A 25,254-nucleotide genomic window follows, 5' to 3' on the forward strand; every position below is an offset into this window, starting at 1 on the left:
AGATGCTCTGGCAGTCCTAAGTTCATCAAGTGGTTTGAAAATCTTTCTAGAAAGCTACGATAACTCTAACTATAGTTAGCTAGCGCTCTCTGCTGTAGAGTAACCTTAAGGCATAAGCTAGCTAGCTAAGCCCCCCAATAACAAATTTAACTAGCTAACTTAGCTAGATAGCTAACTAACGTAAGCTAGCTACCTAGCTAGGTAATTCGACACCGTCAAAAAGCGAACAGTTTACTAAATACATATTTATTTTTACTATAAGTAGTATTGTATGACTTACTTACCCGTTAGCAGTCTGGTGGTCTCATCTAAACTCTGCAGGCAGCTGCCAGCTAGGCTAGCTTCCGATGATGCCACCAGAGACACGAGGCTGAGCTCAGCTGCTGCTGTCCATGAGGCAGACTGTCATCTGGCAGTGCACTGTGCAGCAGCAGGCCGGGTGAGGGGTGAAAGGGGTCGGAGTGTCACACAGTGACGAGGGTCAAAAGTGGTTGACTGGCTACACATTTATTTTCTTTCACATTAACTATTATGAAAAATATACATTATTGATTTAAATGAATAGTACTAATGTAACATATCAGATAGAAGCATATTACGCATACTCAGAAGCATTTATGCATTTGCGACTAGCGAGGGGGGGCCAGTGAGGGGGCCAGCAATTGTATCAGGGTGGCCGTGGCCCCCCATGTCCACCCGTTGGCGGCGCCACTGCCTACAAATCCACCAAGCCAGTCAGCCTGAACAACACAGGCATGTATGGTCACGTGATTTATGACATCACACAGGTTTTTTCTTCCCACCTGTTGTGTGAGGTACCCTACCTCTTCAGTTGACTGTAGCCAGCAGATTGACCAATTTGCTTACAGATGCACTAGGGTCAGACAGGCTTACTGTGTAGATTAAGATATAGAAAAACTGGGATAAAGGGACAATTCAGAGTGCACCGCATTTGTCATCCCTGGATTGATGTACATTTTCTGAGACATATCTCGCGGTGGCACTGCTGGGTCTTAATCTATACAGGAAGCCTGTCTGACCCTAGTGCAGCTATAAGCAAGCGCGTCGGATCTACTGGCTACAGTTGACTTCAAAGTTGCACAGACAAAAGGAATACACAAACGCTTGAATCAGCATTCAACACTCTTTGTACATCGCAGCTAGATTATTGTTGGAAAGTTTTGTGGAAGTTAACATGAATTTCAAGCTGCATTGGTTGAATCTTATGTTTTTATTGGCCTGCGCCGAGCTATGTCTGTCTCAGAAAAATGGTAAGAGAAGGCCTTTTCCCTCTATTTCTCTCATTATTAGTTTTTTTTCTTCGATCAGATAAACGACATTGTGATATTCTTTAATGCCTTGATGGACAACTTGTTGAGTCGGATCCCCTCTATCTGATTCCTAACTGAATACAGATACTGTAAAATACACTTGCTTGTTATGTTGTGATGGTATTTGCTATGTCTGGTGTGGTTATAAACCACACCAGACAATGAGCGATGATGTCACCATCCCACATGTCAATGACACGCTGTTCTTCGCAAAATCGAGATGATTTTAAGGGGAAATGACAGCCTGAGGGTATATTGAAAAGCAGGAGCAATGAGTTAGCCAGCTAAATTTGGTAAACAACCAGAAATAACTATTTGTCTGATTCATAAAGAAAGCTAAAATTAAATATGCGTTTTTGGTTGCTGAGTTAAGGCCAGGGACCACACCATCAAAAGGTAATTGTTTCCCCCTAATCATATCACAATCAACGTTTATCAGTCAGCCTAAATAATTTGGTTTCATTTTGTTAAAACACTCCAGGACTTGTGCAGAGCAGATTGTGGATGAATACTTTATTAATCTTTCTGTCTGTAAAATACTAAAGACGTAGATAAAATGAATTTTTGCCGCATTTTTTCTAAGAAAATGTTATCTAGAATAGAAAATGGACAACATATCAACACTTCTCAATGGGCAAGTCTGGAGAATATATCTAAGGTTAAGCACACAAAATGTGGTTAAAGCAAATGCTTCTGAAGTAGAGAAAAATTAGTTGGGGTGTGGAAAGAGCCTGACTTTCAGGAAATGGAAGCTACAGACAAGTACACTGAATTTAGATTACCAAACAAGAAATACCTATTTAGACCCAATCACCATCTCTTCAAAGTAAGGTACTAAATATGGTCGTATTTGTAACACTATGAAATGGGCGTTTAAATTGTGTGTAATTTAATGTAGTGAGCTTTGAAATTATTGATGTAGGTCCATTTTATAGTGGTTCAACTTCATTAAAATGTTGATGATAGTAGTATGATAAATATACGTTTTAGAAGTTTTTGAAATGTTTATTTACATTTGAAAATACTAATATTAATGGACCAAAATACTAACAACAGGTAGATGCAAACATTTTATTTTAGCCTGTGGTGCATGGCCTTAAATAGACCATGCCCATTTTAAGCTTATCCTTCCTAGAAATTTAAAGTTTAGGCTAACAGGCTGACCACACCGCTCGCGTCGCAAAATACATTTAGAAATCTATGTTATTCAATTATTGCACCCACACTGCTCGCTCGCGCCAACGAGCGTCTGCATTGCCAAGGGCTAAAATAGAAATCATATATATTATATATATATGAAATATATAATATTTCTGACGCAGAACGTGCTGCAAGTCCTGCCTCTCCCATCTCCTCATTGGTTTATAGAAGCAGGTACCCACGTGCCAACTCCTCATTGGTTATACCCACGTGTGTGACTGAAAGACGAACAAGCTCAGTTGCGGTAATGCACCTAATTTATGAAAGTTGCCCATCGCAATATCAAGTCAAGAGAAGAAAAGGCCTGGAAGGAAGAAAGATGACTAGAAACGATTCGGTTGACCGTTTTATGTGTGGATTAATTGGCGGAGTAGAGGACCTTGTGCATTTCAGGTAAAATAACAACTCAATGTTTATATCCCTGGACAAATTAGCTTGCAACCGAAAGCTAGCTAAATAGGACAAATTAGCTAGCAAGTGCAAGCTAACTAGCAAAGTTGCCATAAATGTTTAATGCTTTTCGACCTGTCCCCAAATTAATATAATTAGTTCAGAGTTTGTTTTGATATTTTAACCTGCGTGTCGTGATCACGTTTGGTGTGGGGGGGACAAAATAACTTTATGGACGATGGCGCACGCACGCAGCCGGTTTGGGTTCTGTGTAACTCCTTGAACCTGCTTTGTAGTATACCCCTCTGGAGTCTTATTAGTTGATTAAAAAAAAGTGTGTTTACTTTTGATATACAGTTGAAGTCGGAAGTTTACATACACTTAGGTTGGAGTCATTAAAACTCATTTTTCAACCACTCCACAGATTTCTTGTTAATCTTGTTAAATCTAGACGTTCCGCTAGCGGAACACCTGCTCCAATATCCAATGATGGGCGTGGCGCGAAATACAAATTCCTCTAAAATCCGAAAACTTCCATTTTTCAAACATATGACTATTTCACAGCATTTTAAAGACAAGACTCTCCTTTATCTAACCACACTGTCCGATTTCAAAAAGGCTTTACAGCGAAAGCAAAACATTAGATTATGTCAGCAGAGTACCAAGCCAGAAATAATCAGACACCCATTTTTCAAGCTAGCATATAATGTCACAAAAACCCAGAAGACAGCTAAATGCAGCACTAACCTTTTACAAACTTCATCAGATGACACACCTAGGACATCATGTTACCCACAGCATGCATTCTTTTGTTCAATAAAGGTCATATTTATATATAAAAACAGCATTTTACATCGGCGTCTGACGTTGACTAACTATTTTCCCCTCAAATGCGTTCCGGGAAACAGTGCATAATTCCCTTTATTACTATTCGAAAACTATTTTTTTAATTTATATTGTCAATCTAACATTTATAGATGAATATCTCTTGAGAACACCTGTCATACCAGATTTTAAATTAACTTTACTGGGTAATCACACTTTGCGATAAAAGGAGATGCGATACTCAGAAAATGAGCCAGGAAAACTAGCGCCGTGCCATCTTGGAACAATCGCAAGTCACATCTGATCTTGTATAATATTGTCAATAATCGCCTACCTTTAGTTGTCTTCATCAGAAAGCACTTCCAGGAATCCCAGGTCCACAACAGATGTATTTTCGGTCGAAAAAGTCCATCCTTCATGTTCCATTAGCCTGCTGTTGGTAGCGTGTCCTAGGGCTGTCTCCAAATGCTCCGACGTGCGTGGGACAGTAGTTTCGGAAAATGTACTTTTTCCCTCCTCTAGGTTCGTTCAAACGTTGTAAAACATTAATCTTCAGGGCCTGTAACACCAAGAGAGCCAATAAGATTCGACGGGGACGGTTGCAGAGTGTTTTAAAACGTTTCCAAAGGTGGGGGTAGACTGGGCCGCCGACGTCATAATGGTGATGGCCCATCCCCTGTGACCAATTTCCAATGCGTCTCATTCACTGAGTTTCGACTGTATAAGGCTCAAACCACTGTGAAAAGACTGGCGACATCTAGTGGAAGCAATAGGAAGTGCTAAATGAACCATTGCTCACGGTGTGATTAATAGGCAAAGTGATGAAGTCGAGTCCACAATTCAGAATTCCACTTCCTGTTTCAATCGGTCTCTGGGTTTTGACTGCCATATGAGTTCTGTTATACTCACAGACACCATTCAAACAGTTTTAGAAACTTTAGGGTGTTTTCTATCCATATATAATAAGTATATGCATGTCCTAGCTTCTGAGTTTGATTAGTAGGCCGTTGAAAATGGGAACAAATTTTTTTCAAAATGCACTGTGGCGCCCCCCATCCTAGGGTATCCTCAAGAGGTTTTTAACAAACTATAGTTTTGGCAAGTCGGTTAGGACACAAGTAATTTTTCCAACAATTGTTTACAGACAGATTATTTCACTTATAATTCACTGCATCACAATTCCAGTGGGTCAGAAGTTTACATACACTAAGTTGACTGTGCCTTTAAACAGCTTGGACAATTCCAGAAAATGATGTAATGGCTTTATGTCATGGCTTTAGAATAGAGGTCGACCGATTATGATTTTTCAACGCCGATACCGATTATTGGAGGGCCGGAAAAGCCGATGCCGATTAATCGGCCGATTATTTTTGTTTTGTGATGACAATTACAACAATACTGAATGAATACTTATTTTAACTTAATATAATACATCAATAAAATCAATTTAGCCTCAAATAAATAATGAAACATGTTCAATTTGGTTGAAATAATGCAAAACAAAGTGTTGGAGAAGAAAGTAAAAGTGCAATATGTGCCATGTAAGAAAGCTAATGTTTAAGTGCCTTGCTCATAACATGGGAACATATGAAAGCTAGTGGTTCCTTTTAACATGAGTCTTCAATATTCCCAGGTAAGAAGTTTTAGGTTGTAGTTATTATAGGAATTATAGGACTACTTCTCTCTATACGATTTGCATTTCATATACCTTTGACTATTGGATGTTCTTATAAGCACTTTAGTATTGCCAGTGTAACAGTATAGCTTCCGTCCCTCTCCTCGCTCCTACCTGGGCTCAAACCAGGAACACATCGACAACAGCCACCCTCGAAGCAGCGTTACCCATGCAGAGGAAGGGAAACAACTACTCCAAGTCTCAGAGCGAGTGATGTTTGAAACGCTATTAGCGTGCACCCGGCTAACTAGCTAGCCATTTCACATCGGTTACACCAGCCTAATCTTGGGAGTTGATAGGCTTGAAGGGGTGGGTATAATTTGTGGAACGTTCCAACAGGAATCTGTTCCAAAAAACGTAAAGTAAAAGGTTGCCAACCAACAATGCATACAAAGTAGCAACGCATACAAACCTAGGTAACTAGCTGCCGAATAGGCATCAACTCACCACGTAGCTTATTCTTAATGTTTGTCCATAGGCAAACAGACATGTGAGGACAGACATTTTTCGGAATAAACGTGATGAGTGAAAAACGCTATGAAATAGACCACTCCCTACCCGGTATCTTATTCTGCCGCTATACAACTTTGTATGCGTTGTTTTTTGGAAACCTTGTTATTTATGAAGTTTTTGGAATAGATTCCTGTTGGAACGTTTCACAAATTATACCCACCCAGGTTGAAGTCATAAACAGCGCAATGCTTGAAGCACAGCGAAGGGCTGTTTGAATGAATGCTTACGAGCCTGCTGCTGCCTACCACCACTCAGTCAGACTGCTCTATCAAATCATAGACTTAATTATAATATAATAAACACACAGAAATACGAGCCTTAGGTCATTAATATGGTCGAATCCGGAAACTATCATCTCGAAAACAAACGTTTTTTTCTTTCAGTGATATACGGAACCGTTCCGTATTTTATCTAACGGGTGGCTAAGTCTAAATATTCCTGTTAGGCATTGATGTTTATGGTTAGGTACATTGGTGCAACGACAATGACCCCAAGCATACTTCCAAAGTTGTAGCAAAATGGCTTAAGGACAGCAAAGTCAAGGTATTGGAGTGGCCATCACAAAGCCCTGACCTCAAATCTATAGAACATTTGTGGGCCGAACTGAAAAAGCGTGTGCGAGCAAGGAGGCCTACAAACCTGCCTGAGTTACACCAGCTCTGTCAGGAGGAATGGACCAAAATTCACCCAACTTATTGTGGGAAGCTTGTGGAAGGCTACCCGAAACGTTTGACCCAAGTTAACCTGTCTGGGCTAGGGGGCAGTATTTTCACGGCCGGATGAAAAACGTACCCAATTTAAACAGGTTACTACTCTGGCCCAGAAACTAGAATATGCATATTATTAGTAGATTTGGATAGAAAACACTCTGACGTTTCTAAAACTGTTTGAATGGTGTCTGTGAGTATAACAGAACTCATATGGCAGGCAAAAACCTGAGACAAAGTCAACCACGAAGTGGAGTATCTGAGAATTGTAGTTCTTCTTTCTAGTCCCTTTCGAAACTACAGTATCTGTGGGGTTACTTTGCACTTCCTAAGGCTTCCATTGGCTGTCAAAAGCCCTGAGAAAGTTGTTTCAGCCTTCTCCTGTTACTGGGCAGTTAATAGGAGCTCAGTTATTGAGTGGACTGCCTGGCAACAAAGGGATTGGATATGCTCAGTCCCGCGAGCACGCCGTTCCTTCTTTTTCTCCTTGAATGAATACGCTATTGTCCGGTTGGAATATTATCGCAATTTTACGTTAAAAATACCATAAAGATTGATTTTAACCTCTTACATCTAGACGTTCCGCTAGCGGAACACCTGCTCCAATATCGAATGATAGGCGTGGCGCGAATTACAAATTCCTGTTTAACCTGTTATGGCTAGGGGGCAGTATTGACACGGCTGGATAAAAAACGTACCCGATTTAATCTGGTTACTACTCCTGCCAGTAACTAGAATATGCATATAATTATTTGCTTTGGATAGAAAACACCCTAAAGTTTCTAAAACTGTTTGAATGGTGTCTGTGAGTATAACAGAACTCAAATGGCAGGCAAAAACCTGAGAAGATTTCATGCAGGAAGTGGCCTGTCTGACAAGGTGTCGTTCTTCTTGTCTCTGTTTATTGAAGAGTGAGGATCTTAGCTATAACGTGACACTTCCTACGGCTGCCATAGGCTCTCAGAAGGCGGCAAAACACTGAATCGTGGCTTTGCAGGCTCTGGCTGAAAAAACGTAGCGCGTTTGGGTAGTGGCTGGTTACAGTACTGTGAGACTCAGGCTCATGCCCGCGTCGACCGAAAGCTTTCTCTTCCTTTGTCTGTTTACCTAAAAGGATATTCCCGGTCGGAATATTATCGCTTTTTTACGAGAAAAATGGCATAAAAATGGATTTTAAACAGCGGTTGACATGCTTCGAAGTACGGTAATGGAATATTTAGATTTTTTTGGTCACGAATTGCGCCATGCGCACGACCCTTATTTACCATTTCGGATAGTGTCTGGAACGCACGAACAAAACGCCGCTATTCGGATATAACGATGGATTATTTTGGACCAAACCAACATTTGTTATTGAAGTAGAAGTCCTGGGAGTGCATTCTGACGAAGACAACAAAAGGTAATCAAACTTTTGTAATAGTAAATCTGATATTGGTGAGTACTAAACTTGCCGGGTGTCTAAATATCTAGCCCGTGATGGCTGGGCTATGTACTTAGAATATTGCAAAATGTGCTTTCACCAAAAAGCTATTTTAAAATCGGACATATCGAGTGCATAGAGGAGTTCTGTATCTATAATTCTTAAAATAATTGTTATGCTTTTTGTGAACGTTTATCGTGAGTAATTTAGTAAATTCACCGGCAGTGTTCGGTGGGAATGCTAGTCACATGCTAGTCACATGCTAATGTAAAAAGCTGGTTTTTGATATAAATATGAACTTGATTGAACAAAACATGCATGTATTGTATAACATAATGTCCTAGGGTTGTCATCTGATGAAGATCATCAAAGGTTAGTGCTGCATTTAGCTGTGGTTTGGGTTTATGTGACATTATATGCTAGCTTGAAAAATGGGTGTCTGATTATTTCTGGCTGGGTACTCTGCTGACAAAATCTAATGTTTTGCTTTCGTTGTAAAGCCTTTTTGAAATCGGACAGTGTGGTTAGATTAATGAGAGTCTTGTCTTTAAAATGGTGTAAAATAGTCATATGTTTGAAAAATTGGAAGTTTTTGCATTTTTGAGGTTTTTGAATAACGCGCCACGGGATTACACTGGCTGTTACGTAGGTGGGACGATTTGGTGCCACCTACCCTAGAGAGGTTAAGTACAGTCGTGGAAAACTTACAAAATGTTCATAATTGAGTTGAAGTGCAAAGTAAAAGCAAATCCTATCAAATTCCTTATACTAAGCAAACCAGACAGCACAATAAAAACACAACTGGAACTCACACATAATTTACGAACACAGTATTTGAGTTAAGTGAGTCTGCCAGATCAGAGAGAGTAGGGATGACAACTAGGGTTTCACATTTTGTGGAATATTCAAAGGTGGAAACTTTAAGTGGGAATTGATGGGAATTAATGGAAATATATGCAAATTAATATTAATACCATTTAAATGTAGATTTTTTTTTGCATTGGATATATTTACCATATCATCTGGAGACAGAAACATAAACCTTTTACCTTATAATAAGTAGACATAATTGCAAATGGTTAAATTTCACTGAACAACAAAAGAAAGGGAATATTGAATGATTAACAATGATCCATCGCATCTCCCAAAAACGTTTTCAACACATCTGTAAAATGATAGTCTAGAAACGAAAGCTTTGGTTGTCTTCCTCTCAGGCTTCCATGTCTTCTCCCTGGTCCTCCTCAATGTCCACCACTTGAACATCAGATTCTGAGGCCTCATCTTCACTGTCAATTTCCAACCTTGTTGAGGATGGCTCGTTTTACCCGGTTGGCCACCAATTTTTCAACCCTTGGATTGGTCAGCCTGTTGCATGCTTTGATATGTGTCTTCCCAAACAAGGACCAGTTGCGCTCTGAGGCGGCTGATGTTGGTGGGATTTGGAGGATGATGGAGGCAGCAGGGGAAAGAGCCTCAGATCCACAAAGTCCCTTCCACCAGGTGGCTGATGAGATATGTTGGCACAACTGCTATATTGCATCTCCATCCCAAAGCCCTTGCTTGGAAGTGTACTACGCCAGACTGGCAAGAACCTTGCCCTCATCCAGACCAAGGTGATGATACACGGTAGTGATGACACCATACGCCTTGCTGATCTCTGCACCAGACTGGATGCTATTGCCAGCATACTTGGGGTCCAACATGTACGCTGCGGCGTGTATGGGCTTCAGGCAGAAGTCTTCACACTTTTTGATGTATTTCAGAACTGCAGTTTCCTCTGCTTGGAGCAACAGTGAAGTGGGCAGGGCAGAACGGATTTCTTCTCTTACATCTGCAAGCAGTCTGAACATTAGACAGGATTGCATATTTATTTTTTATTTTATCTTTATTTAAAAAGGCAAGTCAGTTAAGAACAAATTCTTATTTACAATGACGGCCTAGGAACAATGGGTTAACTGCCTTTTTCAGGGGCAGAACAACAGATTTTTACCTTGTCAGCTCAGGGATTCGATCTAGCAACCTTTCGGTTACTAGTCCAATGCCCTAACCTCTAGGCTACCTGCCGCATTGTCTCCCTCAAACTATGCAATGGCTACTGCTATAGGTTTCAGGAGTTTCAGGCTGCTTCCCAAAATACATCATCCAGGAGGATCCTCTTGATGGGGCTGTCCATATTGGCAGACTGTGGTATGGGGACTCCTTCCCCTCCAGGAGACTGTCAATCATGATGACAACACCACCCCAATGGGTGTTGCTGGACAGCTTCAATGTGGTGCTCTTATTCTTCTCACTTTGCTTGGTGAGGTAGATTGCTGCTATAACTTGATGACCCTTCACATACCTAGCCATTTCTTTGGCTCTCTTGTAGAGTGTATCCATTGTTTTCAGTGCCATGATGTCCTTGAGGAGCTGATTCAATGTATGAGCAGCACAGACAATGGGTGTGATGTGAGGGTAGGACTCCTCCACTTTAGACCAAGAAGCCTTCATGTTCGCAGCATTGTCTGTCACCAGTGCAAATACCTTCTGTGGTCCAAGGTTATTGATGACTGCATCAGCTCATCTGCAATGTAGAGACCGGTGTGTCTGTTGTCCCTTGTCTGTGCTCTTGTAGAATACAGGTTGAGATGATCTAGTTAATTATCCCTTGTCCACGAACATTCGACCACCCACCAGAGATGATTGCAATACAGTCTGCTTTCTCTATGATTTGCTTGACCTTCACTTGAACTCTGTTGAACTCTGCATCCAGCAAATTAGTAGATAAAGCATGTCTGGTTGGAGGGGTGTCTGCTGGGCGAAGAACATTCAGAATTCTCTTCCAATACACATTGCCTTTGAGCATCAGAGGTGAACCAGTTGCATACACAGCTCAAGCAAGACATTCATCAGCATTTCTCTGACTACGTTCCTTCGTTGAGTCAAAAAACTTCTGATTCCAGGAGGACCATGAGCTGTTGCTATTGATAAGGTGTTTGATTCATCATTTTCACCTCAAATAAAAGTAGAGGGACTTTTGTCAGAGGTTGCTTGTTGTGAGCGCTGAGGGAACTTTATGCACTTGGCCAGATGATTCTGCATCTTTGTTGCGTTCTTCACATATGACTTGGCACAGTATTTGCAAATGTACACAGATTTTCCTTCCACATTAGCTGCAGTGAAATGTCTTCACACATCAGACAGTGCCAGTGGCATTTTCCTGTAAAGTTGAGTAAAAAAATCCCCAAAAACAATTCCATGTACAGATAAATAGTTAAGCAGTTAGATTAAACAACTCATTTGTAAGACTTTTAAAAAAATGAAACATGTATGGAAACAGGTGAATTAACACTCCTCAGTTAGCAGGCTCAAGCGAGCTAAAACCCACATGGTAGCAAATACTAACTAGCTTAAGTTGTTAAGAAGTTTAGAAATGATTTAAACACACTTTGCTGTAGGCTACTATTTACTAGTTAACAGAAAATCATCTATGTCATATAAAATATATTCACCCCACCCAGTATTGTAATCAAAACTTCCCAGAAAGCATATAGTCTTTGGCTCAGACAGTGTAGTAGCGTGGGCTCAATAGCATGTCATTGGTGTGCAAGATCTTGAGAATCAGCTGTATGTGTGATGGAAGAGTGCACTGTGTGTGCAAAGGGTTGCAATTCCATTGAATTGGGGATAGTTTAACCAAAATATGCCACAAGTCCTAGAATTGCCTTATGTGTATCCTGCAAAAAAGGTTCACTGTTATAAGCTAACTTTTTTTTGATGAATTTTAAGCAAAATTCTCCAAATTCCAGGGCTTAACTTACAATGGAAAATTTCCGGGAAATATTCCGGAAAGTTTTCGAAAAGTTTCCGACCCTTTGCAACCCTAATGACGAAGTATTAGATTGAACCAATGAATTGAACCATGATGCTGTCCTGCCTCAGCATAAATAATGTAATGACTACTTTTTGGTGTCAGGGAAAATTAATGGGAGTATAAAGTACATATTTTCTTTAGGAACGTAGTGGAGTAAAAGTTGTCAAAAATAAAAGTAGTAAAGTACAGATAACCCCCCCCAAAATGTACTTCACAACACTGCATAAGAACAATTAGAAAAGTAATAATTGAAGTATGCAATAAATCACAAATGGCTATTGTATTCAAACGCCATACATTCTAACCCCATTTTTGGAATTCCTTAAACACCCCTATTTATTTTCATCTTGTTTCTTTTTTTTCTCAGAGCGGTGTAATGCTGGCGTAGAAGACCGAGGCTTCACGGGGGATGAGACAGCGGCGGGGGTGCAGGTCTCCCTGGAGGCCTGCATGGTTCTGGACAGTCATCTGACCACTGTGTTCTTCCCCATTGTCTACATAGTGGTGTTTGCTGTGGGGCTCCCCACCAACGCCATGGCCATCTGGGTCTTCCTGGTCAGGACCAAGAAGAAGCACCCTGCCGCCATCTACATGGCCAACTTGGCTCTGTCTGACCTGCTCTTTGTCATCTGGACACCTCTGAAGATCGCCTACCACTTCAACGGTAACGACTGGATCTATGGAGAGAGGCTGTGTAAAGTCCTGGTGGGCTTTTTCTATGGGAACATGTACTGCTCCATCCTCTTCATCACCTGTATCAGTGTCCAGCGCTACTGGGCCATCGTTTACCCCCTCTCCCAGGATTGTAGGAACAACCATGTAGCCATCGGTGTCTCGGTCGCAGTCTGGGTGGGGGTCTGGCTGCTGACCACCCCTCTCTACCTCTACGACCAGACACTCAAGGTGACCAACCTCAACATCATCACCTGCCACGACGTCACCCGGCCCAGCCAGAATAGCATGGCCGCCGGCTTCTTCCTGACCATGGGAACCCTGGGATTTGTAGTTCCCACCGTGTTGTGCGTGGTGGTTAACGTTCTGATGCTCAAGTCCCTGAGGAACTCAATGACGAACGCCAGCATCACCAAGAATCGGCGCAAGGCTGTGGTGCTCATCATTACTGTGCTGATCATCTTCCTGGTCTGTTTCACCCCCAGTAACATCATGATGCTGGTGACCTACTCTCTCCTGCTGGCTCAAGTAGTACACAATGACTACGGCTTCTACATCACCACCCTGTGTCTGGCCAGCCTCAACAGCTGTGTGGATCCATTCATCTACTACTTCATCTCAGAGGAGTTCAGGGAGCAAGTAAAGAACACGCTGAGGTGCCGCAGCCAGAGGGCATGATTAGGATGAGGGTCTCGTTCACTGCTCTGAAGTACTTCAAGATGAGTAACACCATCCAGGTTTGGGGTCAATTCAGTAAACACTGATTAGGAAAATGTGGAATTGGATTGGTTGATTTGGTTTACTTTCTGAATTGTACTGGCATTAAAATGGAATTGACCCCAACCTTGGTACCTGCACATCAGACTCAGGGAACACACAGAGCAGCTACGTTTAGGGGGGTTCTCATGTGGAGATCAAAGTTGGCTGTACTGATGTTTTTAAAGAACTGGACAGGTTAAAGGGAATTCCAGGTTGGTCTTAATCTACTATGTGTCTTTCACCTAACATTTTGTTTTCATCATCATCAATGGAGAGAAGCTATTTTAAACTGAGATGCAACCCCAGACTACTTCATATTATGTGCTTGTTATATTGCCTCCTCGCCCCTCATACAATTTTAATGCAGATTTTGTTGGTTTTACCTAGAAAACAAAATCAGAAAGAGTGTGTTACTGATCCATCCTCCACATTTAGACAGTCAAAGATGTCCATTTTATGTTTGTTCCAGCACTGAGCTCTCTGAAACTGTTAACTTAGTTCTTAGTGCCCCGCACTGACCCTTCACTTCTGGCAACGGGTATTGTTCTTTATCAAGTGAGCCATACATGACCTACTGTACAGTGCCTAGTGAAAGTCTATACACCCCTTGTATAGTGTCATGACGTGGCCCTTTCTTGGTATAGGTTGTGGCATCCCCCCCTCTCTCTCACGCTCTCCTACACCCAGGTTCTGTTATCTCAGGCCCTAAAGTCCTGGCGGAGTTTCTCTCCCCCTTTGCCATGCAGAAACAGAGACACAGAGAGAACAAAGGATTTCACATGGCAAACTCCTAAATCCCCAAAATGGGAAATTGAAACAAAATGTCCACTTGTGGGAATGGTCCGTGGACACTTAAGTTTACATTACATTTACATTTACATTTCTCATTTAGCAGACGCTCTTATCCAGAGCGACTTACAGTAGTGAATGCATACATTTCATTTCATGCATTTTTTGTATTTTTATAAAAAGCTTTCAAATGAAACAAGCAATTTTACACACGGTAAAAAGTAGTTATCTTGACAATACTGCGTTCCAAAAGAGTAGCAGATTTTAACATTAAACATGTTTGGCTTTACCTTAGGCATCCCTCTCAAGCCCTGTACACTGAGAAGGGACAATAGCAGATAAGGTCAGCTCTAGCAGAGATACAGTGAGCTCAAAGTATTGGGACAGTGTGTTTTGTCTTGGCTATGTACTCCAGCACCTTCGATGCAGACGGTCAGCTTTAATTTGAAGGTATTTTCATCCATATGAGCCGTTTAGAAATGACAGCACTTTTTGTACATGGACTCTTTCTCCCCCCCCCCCCCCCCCCATTTTAGGGGCCCAAAAGTATTGTGACAAGTTCACTTGTGTGTATCAAAGTTATCAAAAGTTTGTTTGGTCCCATATTCTTAGCACACAATGATTACATCAAGCATTGGATTCATTTGCTGTTTTGTTTGTGTTTCAGATTATTTTGTGCCCAATTTGTGTTAGGAATATCGGACCAAATACATTGGTGAATTTGTTCCAATACTTTTAGTTCCCCCATTTTAGGGGACCATGTACAAAAAGTCAGTCGTTTCAAGTGACGGGTATGACGAGTGCGTTTCCTTTGGTGACCTCGGAGAGGACAGGAAACACACATAACTATATCTCTGATTGTGTATGAATGAGTAAAGATGAAACTATTTGTGAAATGATGTGATGTTAAACCTTTAATGTGAGAGAATTGTATTCCCTTTAAAGTTTAACTAAGTCATTGACCCGCCCCCGTGAGCTCAGACATGATCTGGCGTCATGGAACTGCCTTTCTACTGTTACGAATAAAACCCCCTCCTGACGAAATCCTCTTCACACCACAAAAACCTCAGTGTCAGTTAACGTTGCAATGGATGTTGAATTCCTAACCATACCAGGTGGAGCATTGGCTACACGGGTGGAAATGGTTAAACTCTGATACTATCGATCCCGACAGAATAAGAGCAAATCTTAGATCCTAATTACTAGTCTGCAGCCAGAAATGTAAACCTGGGATTGTGAATACCGATAACTGACGAAACATCTATTCTATGAGAACATAGAAGCCCTGTGGCTCAGTTGGTAGCGCATGGTGTTTGCAACGCCAGGGTTGTGGGTTCGATTCCCACGGGGCCAGTCCGAGAAGGAGAAAAAAAATATTTAAAAAATAAATAAAAGAAATGAAATTTATGCATTCACTACTGTAAGTCGCTCTGGATAAGAGCGTCTGCTAAATGATTAAAATGTAAATGTAACATTTCTGAATGGTACTCTGAAGTATCCATTCTAACCACAAAAGACTTTGATCTTCAGGGAAGCAGAGAGAGAAACGCTGATGAACTGACTCTCCGCAGGAGGACCGGATTCCAACAGAAATCACGACAACACACTGGGCGTAAATATATATTGATTGCAATTATTCCCGAATGAGTGTGCATTCATGTGCAAAGGGTTAGCATTTCATTTAATCTAATTATCAACTGTGTAGTGATTCCTTTTGTCTTTCTCCCATGTTCTCAGTCCACACTCGCTTCCCTTTTTCCACCAAGCTGTCATATCGGCTTAGCCCAATAGGGAATCTCCCCTATCATTTCCTTGTAACCATATCTACTGTGTTTTATGCATTTATGTGATTAGTTAGTTAGTTAGTAAATAAATGATTAAGGCAATTGGTGTATGGATGATTCATAGTAAAGGCTGGGTTCGTGCAGATAACCAACAATTTACGATGTTTGGAATGAGACTAACGTGAGGTAAATAATAATTAATTAATTACAAGACTAATTGATCAGATATTAAAATATCTGAAGAGTTATATTAGGAAAATTATAACTTTGTAATCTGAAGATTTTCCTTGGTGCCCCGACTTCCTAGTTAATTACTTTTACATGATTAGTTTAATCATGTAATAATAATTACAGAATTGATTTGATAAAATAAGTCTTCACTTTTAATGATGCCAAAGACACAACAGTTATGACATTTTGCTGCAATTAAAGTAAATCTAAAAAGAGATTAAGATCATTTAAATTATTTCTTACAGAGCTACACAACCTGCTCCACATTTTCAAAGTGAAATATAAAGTATAGAATCATTTTTAAGTTAATAGAAATTATGTCTTGACAGCCCAGAGTTAATACTTGGTGGAAGCATCTTTGGCAGCAATTACATCTTTAAATAATTTGGAGTAAGATTCTACCAACTCTGCACAACTCTTAGAGCAAAATTATATCTGTTTGTTTGTTTTTGTCGAAATTGCTCCCCCTCTGTACATTTGGTTGGGATTCATTGATGGACAGCAATATGTAAACCAGGCTTTGCTCCTTTCATATTTATTTTGATCCCGACAAACTCCCCATTCTATGCTGGTGACAAACATACTCATGACATGATGCTGCCACCACATTACTTCAAAATACAGAGGGAATACATGAAGTGCAGGCCTACATGAAATGTTGAATAATCTATATCCCCTATAAGATTCACATTGAATCAACTGCAATTTGTCATCTTTGGATAAGACCAAACAGGTTGGAGCCGTGTAAATTCACAGACACTCAAAACCATGTCATGTGACAGCGAGAGAGAGGGAGGCTACACCGGTAACCTGATTCCGTCAGTCTCTTGTTTTTCCGGTGTGTTCTTCTGTTTATGTAAAAGAGAAAGAAGGCATCGGCATCAGGGTAAGTTAACTACCATCTTCACCTTGGGAGGAGAAGACAATTCATAGACACAGATCATTTATACTGTACAAAGTTCAAGGACAAGACCTCATCTCAAATACTTTCCTGCTTATTGTTGTTCAGTTGCGAGTGTGCAGCCAATACAATGGGTAAGATTTACCTTTTCTAATTGATCTCATGCCTTTGTCAGTAGCCTACTTGTAGACACATTGTATTATGTTGAGTTAACGTACTTGTACTGTGGTAAATCCATTTGAATTCAATCACTTTTTGACAGCATCCCTTTTGTTTTAAACATAACTTTCCATATATATTTGCTCATGGAAGAAGTGGTCAGGAAGTGACTTTTTAGACCTGAATGCCAAAACATTCAGGAGATAAAGTATTTATATACACTAGCATTGCTTTCAATTGGGTTGCACAAAAACAGTCCATGGGAAGCCAGAAGTTAAATACAATTCCATTTCAACTTACTGTGCTGGTAGGCAGGAAGGTTGGTCATTATGATGGGTGGAATTTGAGATAAAATATCTAAAGGATCGTATTATTAAACAGATTTTCAAACGTGGGTCTGTTGTAGATGTACTTTTTCTCTGCTTACCTCATGTCAAAATATAAGTTATTCCTTTTTTGTCCACATGTGGTGCATGTGCAGGACTTTGATTTTGACCTGAGGTAAGCCTACTTTACATCATCTGAGGTAAGCCTACTTTACATCATCTGAGGTAAGCCTACTTTACATCATCTGAGGTTTTTGTGTTGTGCTGGCAGTCAGCTGAGACCAACATGCTCTTGAATACAGGGTGGGCGTCATTTCAATCATAGAAATAACATTAATAGAATGAACCTATACCTTCAGATCACTGCAATTTAGCTGGTATGCCATTGAACTTTAAATTGATTTGAAATTATAACTTCTAATTACTATGACAAAGATGGCTGCCGGTCCACACACTGTCGATGTCAACTTAAATGGTCATGTCTAATCTATTATCTACGCTCCTATGATTTCAATAGGTTTCTTATGGCGGATTGACAGTATAATTTAAAACAACAGATATTCCCATTCAATTCAACATTCTCTGATGTGTGGACCTCCAACAATCTTTGAAATTTGAAACGTACATTTTATTCCCATGTTAGTACATTTATTACCCAAAACATGACACCCACCCTGTATTCAAGCATGTCACTTCTCAACCGATGGCGGACACAACCCAAAAACTGTTTAAATGGTTTGACAACCCTGTTTGTAAGCTTTTAAAAATCAAATCAAATTTTATTGGTCACATACACATGGTTAGCAGATGTTAATGCGAGTGTAGCGAAATGCTTGTGCTTCTAGTTCCGACCGCGCAGTAATATCTAACAAGTAATTTAACAATTTCACAACAACTACCTTACACACAAGTGTAAAGGAATGAATAATAATATATAAATATATGGATGAGCGATGGCCATGCGGCATAGGCAAGATGCAGTAGATGGTATAGAGTACAGTATATACATATGAGATGAGTAATGTAGGGTATGTAAACATTATATAAAGTGACTAGTGATACATTTATTACATCCATTTTTTTATTATTAAAGTGGCTAGAGATTTGAGTCAGTATATTGGCAGCAGCCACTCGATGTTAGTGATGGCTGTTTAACAGTCTGATGGCCTTGACATAGAAGCTGTTTTTCAGTCTCTCGGTCCCAGCTTTGATGCACCTGTACTGACCTCGCCTTCTGGATGATAGCGGGGTGAACAGGTAGTGGCTCGGGTGGTTGTTGTCCTTGATGATCTTTTTGGCCTTCCTGTGACATCGGGTGGTGTAGGTGTCCTGGAGGGCAGGTAGTTTGCCCCCGGTGATGCGTTGTGCAGACATCACTACCCTCTGGAGAGCCTTACGGTTTTGGGCGGAGCAGTTGCCGTACCAGGCGGTGATACAGCCCGACAGGATGCTCTCGATTGTGCATCTGTAAAAGTTTGTGAGTGTTTTCGGTGACAAGCCAAATTTCTTCAGCCTCCTGAGGTTGAAGAGGCGCTGTTGCGCCTTCTTCACCACACTGTCTGTGTGGGTGGAGCATTTCAGTTTGTCTGTGATGTGTACGCTGAGGAACTTTCCAACTTCTCCACTACTGTCCCGTCAATGTGGCTAGGGAGCTGCTCCCTCTGCTGTTTCCTGAAGTCCACGATCATCTACTTTGTTTTGTTGACATTGAGTGTGAGGTTATTTTCCTGACACCACACTCCGAGGGCCCTCACCTCCTCCCTGTAGGCCGTCTCGTCGTTGTTGGTAATCAAGCCTACCACTGTACAGTAGTGTCGTCTGCAAACTTGATGATTGAGTTGGAGGTGTGCATGGCCACGCAGTAATGGGTGTACAGGGAGTACAGGAGAGGGCTGAGAACGCACCCTTGTAGGGTCCCAGTGTTGAGGACCAGCGGGGTGGAGATGTTGTTTCCTACCCTCACCACCTGGGGGCGGCTCGCCAGAAAGTCCAGGACCCAGTTGTACAGAAAGTCCAGGACCCAGTTGTACAGGGTGGGGTCGAGATCCAGGGTCTCGAGCTTAATGACGAGTTTGGTGGGTACTATGGTGTTAAATGCTGAGCTGTAATCAATGAACAGCATTCTTACATAGGTATTCCTCTTGTCCAGATGGGTTAGGGGAGTGTGATTGTGATTGCGCCGTCTGTGGACCTATTGGGGCAGTAAGCAAATTGGAGTGGGTCTAGGGTGTCAGGTAGGGTGGAGGTGATATGATCCTTGATTACTCTCTCAAAGCACTTCATGATGACGGAAGTGAGTGCTACAGGGTGATAGTCGTTCAGCTCAGTTACCTTCACTTTCTTGGGAATAGGAACAATGGTGGCCCTCTTGAAGCACGTGGGAACAGCAGACTGGGATAGGGATTGATTGCATATGTCCATAAACACACCAGCCAGCTGGTCTGAGCATGCTCTGAGGACCCGGCTAGGGATGCCGTCTGGGCTGGCAGCCTTGCGAGAGTTAACACGTTTAAATGTTTTACTCACGTTGGCTGCAGTGAAGGAGAGCCCGCGGGTTTTGGTAGCGGACCGTGTCAGTGGCACTGTATTGTCCTCAAAGCGAGAAAATAAGTTGTTTAATTTGTCTCGGAGCAAGACGTTGGTGTCTGCGACAGGGCTGGTTTGCTTTTTGTAATCCGTGATTGACTGTAGACCCTGCCACATACGTCTCGTGTCTGAGCCATTTAATTGTGACTCTACTTTGTCTCTATACTGATGCTTAGCTTGTTTGATTGCCTTGCGGAGGGAATAGCTACACTGTTTGTATTCGGTCATGTTTCCGGTCACCTTGCCATGATTAAAAGCAGTGGTTCGAGCTTTCAGTTTTGCGCAAATGCTGCCATCAATCCATGGTTTCTGGTTGGGGAAGGTTTTAATATTCGACGTGGGTACAACATCACTGATGCACTTGCTAATAAACTCACTCACTGAATCAGCGTATACATCAATGTTGTTGTCTGAGGCTATCCGATTCATATCCCAGTCCACGTGATCGAAGTAATCTTGAAGTGTGGAATCCGATTGGTCGGACCAGCGTTGAACAGACCTGAGCACAGGCGTTTCCTGTTTTAGTTTCTGTCTATAGGCTGGGAGCAAGTTATCTTTATCTTTTCCAGTGATTTGACATTGTATGTCTCATGGTATGGTAGGGTATGCAAAATAAATCCAACTTTGTGCACCTTTATCTGTTGAATATTTTGGGGTGCTGTCAAAAAGTGATTGAATTCAAATCGATTTACCAACTGGTGACTCGCATCAATGACTCTGTCTCATTATTTAACATAAAAACAAGTATTGTGCAGCTATTTATTGTAGGTGTCAATGTTCTTTCACCTATTTATTGTAGGTGTCAATGTACTTTCACCTGACTGGAATATGTATTTTGTGTGTTTTTAGAATGAGTACCCTAGATAGAACATGACCCTGTTTGTGATAATCAGACCAATGAATAAGAGGGAAATTAAAGTTAATAGCCTCATAATTCAACTATATTTGTATCATATTTTTCTCATGTCATTTTTAACAATGCAATTTGTGTTACATGTTTAAACTCAAAAGAGCATTGCTCAAGGTGATTGTTAAATGTTGTCAACCATTTTTTATAGAATCACCAACACACTGTCCAATATTACAGATCTTTATCAGTGATGTTTCTCTCCTGTTTTTTATCACAGGTATAGAACGTGGGTTCATCGGGATGGTCGACCCTCAGGATGCCGACCGCGTCACAGTGGACAAGGTGACCGCGGACACGCTGCGGAGCAGTCTGACCACGGTGTTCCTCCCCATCGTCTACATAGTGGTGTTTGCTGTGGGGCTGCCCACCAACGCCATGGCCATCTGGGTCTTCCTGTTCAGGACCAAGAAGAAGCACCCTGCCGCCATCTACATGGCCAACTTGGCTCTGTCTGACCTGCTCTTTGTCATCTGGACACCTCTGAAGATCGCCTACCACTTCAACGGTAACGACTGGATCTATGGAGAGAGGCTGTGTAAAGTCCTGGTGGGCTTCTTCTATGGGAACATGTACTGCTCCATCCTCTTCATCACCTGTATCAGTGTCCAGCGCTACTGGGCCATCGTTTACCCCCTCTCCCAGGATTGTAGGAACAACCATGTAGCCATCGGTGTCTCGGTCGCAGTCTGGGTGGGGGTCTGGCTGCTGACCACCCCTCTCTACCTCTACGACCAGACAGTCAAGGTGACCAACCTCAACATCATCACCTGCCATGACGTCACCCGGCCCAGCCAGAATAGCATGGCCGCCGGCTTCTTCCTGACCATGGGAACCCTGGGATTTGTAGTTCCCACCGTGTTGTGCGTGGTGGTTAACGTTCTGATGCTCAAGTCCCTGAGGAACTCAATGACGAACGCCAGCATCACCAAGAATCGGCGCAAGGCTGTGGTGCTCATCATTACTGTGCTGATCATCTTCCTGGTCTGTTTCACCCCCAGTAACATCATGATGCTGGTGACCTACTCTCTCCTGCTGGCTCAAGTAGTACACAATGACTACGGCTTCTACATCACCACCCTGTGTCTGGCCAGCCTCAACAGCTGTGTGGATCCATTCATCTACTACTTCATCTCAGAGGAGTTCAGGGAGCAAGTAAAGAACACGCTGAGATGCCGCAGCCAGAGGGCATGATCAGGATGAGGGTCTCGTTCACTGCTCTGAAGTACTTCAAGATGAGTAACACCATCCAGGTTTGGGGTCAATTCAGTAAGTACTGATTAGGAAAATGTGGAATTGGATTGGTTGATTTGGTTTACTTTCTGAATTGTCTGGCATTAAAATGGAATTGACCCCAACCTTGGTACCTGCACATCAGACTCAGGGAACACACAGAGCAGCTACGTTTAGGGGGGTTCTCATGTGGCTGGCATCGTCTTCCTGGTCCCCTCGCTGGTCAACATCTTGGCCTACATCCTCCTCCTCAAGGCCCTGGGGCACTCCATGACGGACGGGAACCCCGGGAAGAACCGTCAGAAAGCCATTCTGCTGATCGTGACGGTGCTGGTCACCTTCCTGGTGTGTTTTGTCTCCAGTACCACCATGCTAGTCATCCACTACACCCTCCTCAAGGACGGGGTGATCAACAACGGCTATGGCTTCTACATCACCACCCTGTGTCTGGCCAGCCTCAACAGCTGTCTGGATCCCTTCATCTACTACTTTGTGTCTGAGGACTTCAGGGACCATGTGAAGAACACACTGCTGTGTAGAAGCAGCAGGACGGTGGAGAGGATGAGGGTCTCCTTCAGCTCCATGAAGTACTCCAGGAAGAGCAAGGCCTGTGTGTCTGAGTCAGAGAACACACAGAGCAGTACCTGCTAATAGCGCATGGGAGCCATTCAGACGACTAGGTAAAGACACTGGGAGAGGCTCATTGATAATACAATATTTCTCTGTATGTATGTGGACTGATGCACTGAATGTACCTTATGAAATAAAGATACTAGAGGGATCTGTCCTATAACAGTTGGGATATAGACAGCATTTACAAGAAATGGAACACGGTGGTGTGTGAGTGTTGTGTCCTCTATGAGACAGAGACACACAACCTGACCTCTCACAGGACCAGGGCACAAGGATATGGAATTCTGAAGAAAATATGTATTCACATCACACTAAACAACCCACACAAGAGGAACTATATTTCTCATCTGTGTAACAAAGTGTCAAGGGGAGTTTTAGTATGTTTTAAATTAGGCCTGGACACTGCTGAGCTCCAGACTAGTGAAAATGGATGACCATATCCTGGACTTCTTTTGTGATTTTCATAGACATCTCTCTCATGGATGAAATGAAAGCAGAACGTATTTATCACAGTTCTTGGCAGGCTGTTAAAGGGCTAATGCGTAAAGATTTAGTTAGAAATTCTAAATTTGAAGAGGTGCATTTTGGACATGATGTTACCTAGCACATGGTCAACATGTTTTATGAAATCTCAAAATATAGACTTACATTGTGCCAGTGTAAATTAACTCAAATGTCATGCCTTTAGGTGAAAAGTTCTGAGTATTATGATTTAATTTTTTTTACCTTTATTTATCTAAGCAAGTCAGTTAAGAACAAATTCTTATTTTCAATGACGGCCTAGGAACAGTGGGTTAACTGCCTTGTTCAGGGGCAGAACAACAGATTTTTACCTTGTCAGCTCAGGGATTTGATCTTGCAACATTTCGGTTATGAGTCCAACACTCTAACCACTAGGCTACCTGCCACCCCAGTAATGATGAGTGACATATTTTAGAGGGGCGGTATTGGAGTAAACTGGCTTTAAGTCTATGGTCTACATATCTTCACTGGTATATGCCTTTTTATAATTACCTCTGTGAGATTATATAGGGCAGTAGGCTGTACACATTAACACTGCTCAGTTTTTACTATATTGTCGTTATGTTTTAAGCTCACGTGAATTTTTGAAGCCATGAAAAGTTTTTTGTTTTAAGTTTGTTCATTTCTTAAATAAATGTATGTAATATGATAAGCTAATGGTGTTTGTTTCTATAGTTCTTATTGTTCTCTAATGTGTAACTTTGTGTCTGTTGCGTAATCCTTATTAATATTCCAATGCCTTGGTGCTCATAGTACTGGATAGACTGAATCACTCCTCAGCACATGCCTGGTGGAAGATGATGTTACAAGAGTCATTGTCCGGGATAATAAAGAGTCATTGTCTGTGATTATGGTAAGGAATTAATGTAATATTTCACAATACCTTTCAGCGTGATAATCTGAAGACTGATGTTTTCTGTTTCCGAACAGTTGACTGTTGTTGAAGATCCATATATCAACACAAAAGTTGAAACTACAGGGATTTGTCAGTTTCTCATCTCTTAAGAAGACTTGACTCTCTCTCCCTCTCTGTTTCAGTCAGCTAAGGTAGGCTAGGCTGAGGAATGTTTTAGAGCAATATTGAACAGCTGTGTTTCTGTTTCCATGGTGTAAGTGATTCCCACAGATATCTGGTCTCTGTGTAGGAACACCTGGAGGGCAGGCAGGAACAACCTCTGATTACTATGCTGTGATTTACACCTCTCTTCCCCTTAGTATATACACTACAAGTCAACAGTTTGAACACACCTACTCATTCAGGGTTTTTCTTTATTTTTACTATTTTCTACATTGTGGAATAATAGTGAAGACATCAAAACTATGAAATAACACGTATAGAATCATGTAGTATCCAAAAAAGTATATTTTAGATTCTTTAAAGTAGCCACCCTCTGCCTTGATGACAGCTTTGCACACTCTTGGCATTCTCTCAACCATCTTCACCTGGAATGCTTTTCCAACTGTCTTGAAGGAGTTCCCACATATGCTGCTTACTTGTTAGCTGCTTTTCCTTCACTGTGGTCCAACTCATCCCAAACCATCTCAATTGGGTTGAGGTTGGGTGATTGTGGATGCCAGGTCATCTGATGCAGCACTCCATCACTCTCCTTCTTGGTCAAATAACCCTTACACAACCTGGAAGTGTGTTGGGTCATTGTCCTGTTGAAAAACACATGATAGTCCTACTAAGCGCAAACCAGATCGCTGCAGAATGCTGTGGTAGCCATGCTGGTTAAGTGTGCCTTGAATTCTAAATAAATCCCTGAAAGTGTCACCAGCAAAGCACCATAACACCATTCCCATGCTTCACAGTGGGAACCACACATGCAGAGATAATC

The 25,254-nt window shown here is 41.7% G+C and overlaps 2 pseudogenes across 2 annotated transcripts; both read left to right on the forward strand.

Moving 5' to 3' along the window:
• The first annotated feature begins 981 nt into the window (after positions 1–981).
• Positions 982–16,364, forward strand: LOC106568208 (proteinase-activated receptor 2-like; annotated as a pseudogene). Its single transcript, XR_014378670.1, has 2 exons — positions 982–1,271; positions 12,282–16,364. The product of XR_014378670.1 is annotated as a proteinase-activated receptor 2-like (transcript).
• A 614-nt stretch (positions 16,365–16,978) lies between these two features.
• LOC106567927 (proteinase-activated receptor 2 pseudogene) lies at positions 16,979–24,338 on the forward strand (annotated as a pseudogene). The gene is made up of 3 exons (XR_014392151.1): positions 16,979–17,184; positions 21,249–22,219; positions 22,439–24,338. The product of XR_014392151.1 is annotated as a proteinase-activated receptor 2 pseudogene (transcript).
• Positions 24,339–25,254: the final 916 nt, after the last annotated feature.

This window comes from Salmo salar, chromosome 01, assembly GCF_965601325.2.
Source record: "Salmo salar chromosome 01, fSalSal1, whole genome shotgun sequence".
NCBI lineage: Eukaryota > Metazoa > Chordata > Actinopteri > Salmoniformes > Salmonidae > Salmo > Salmo salar.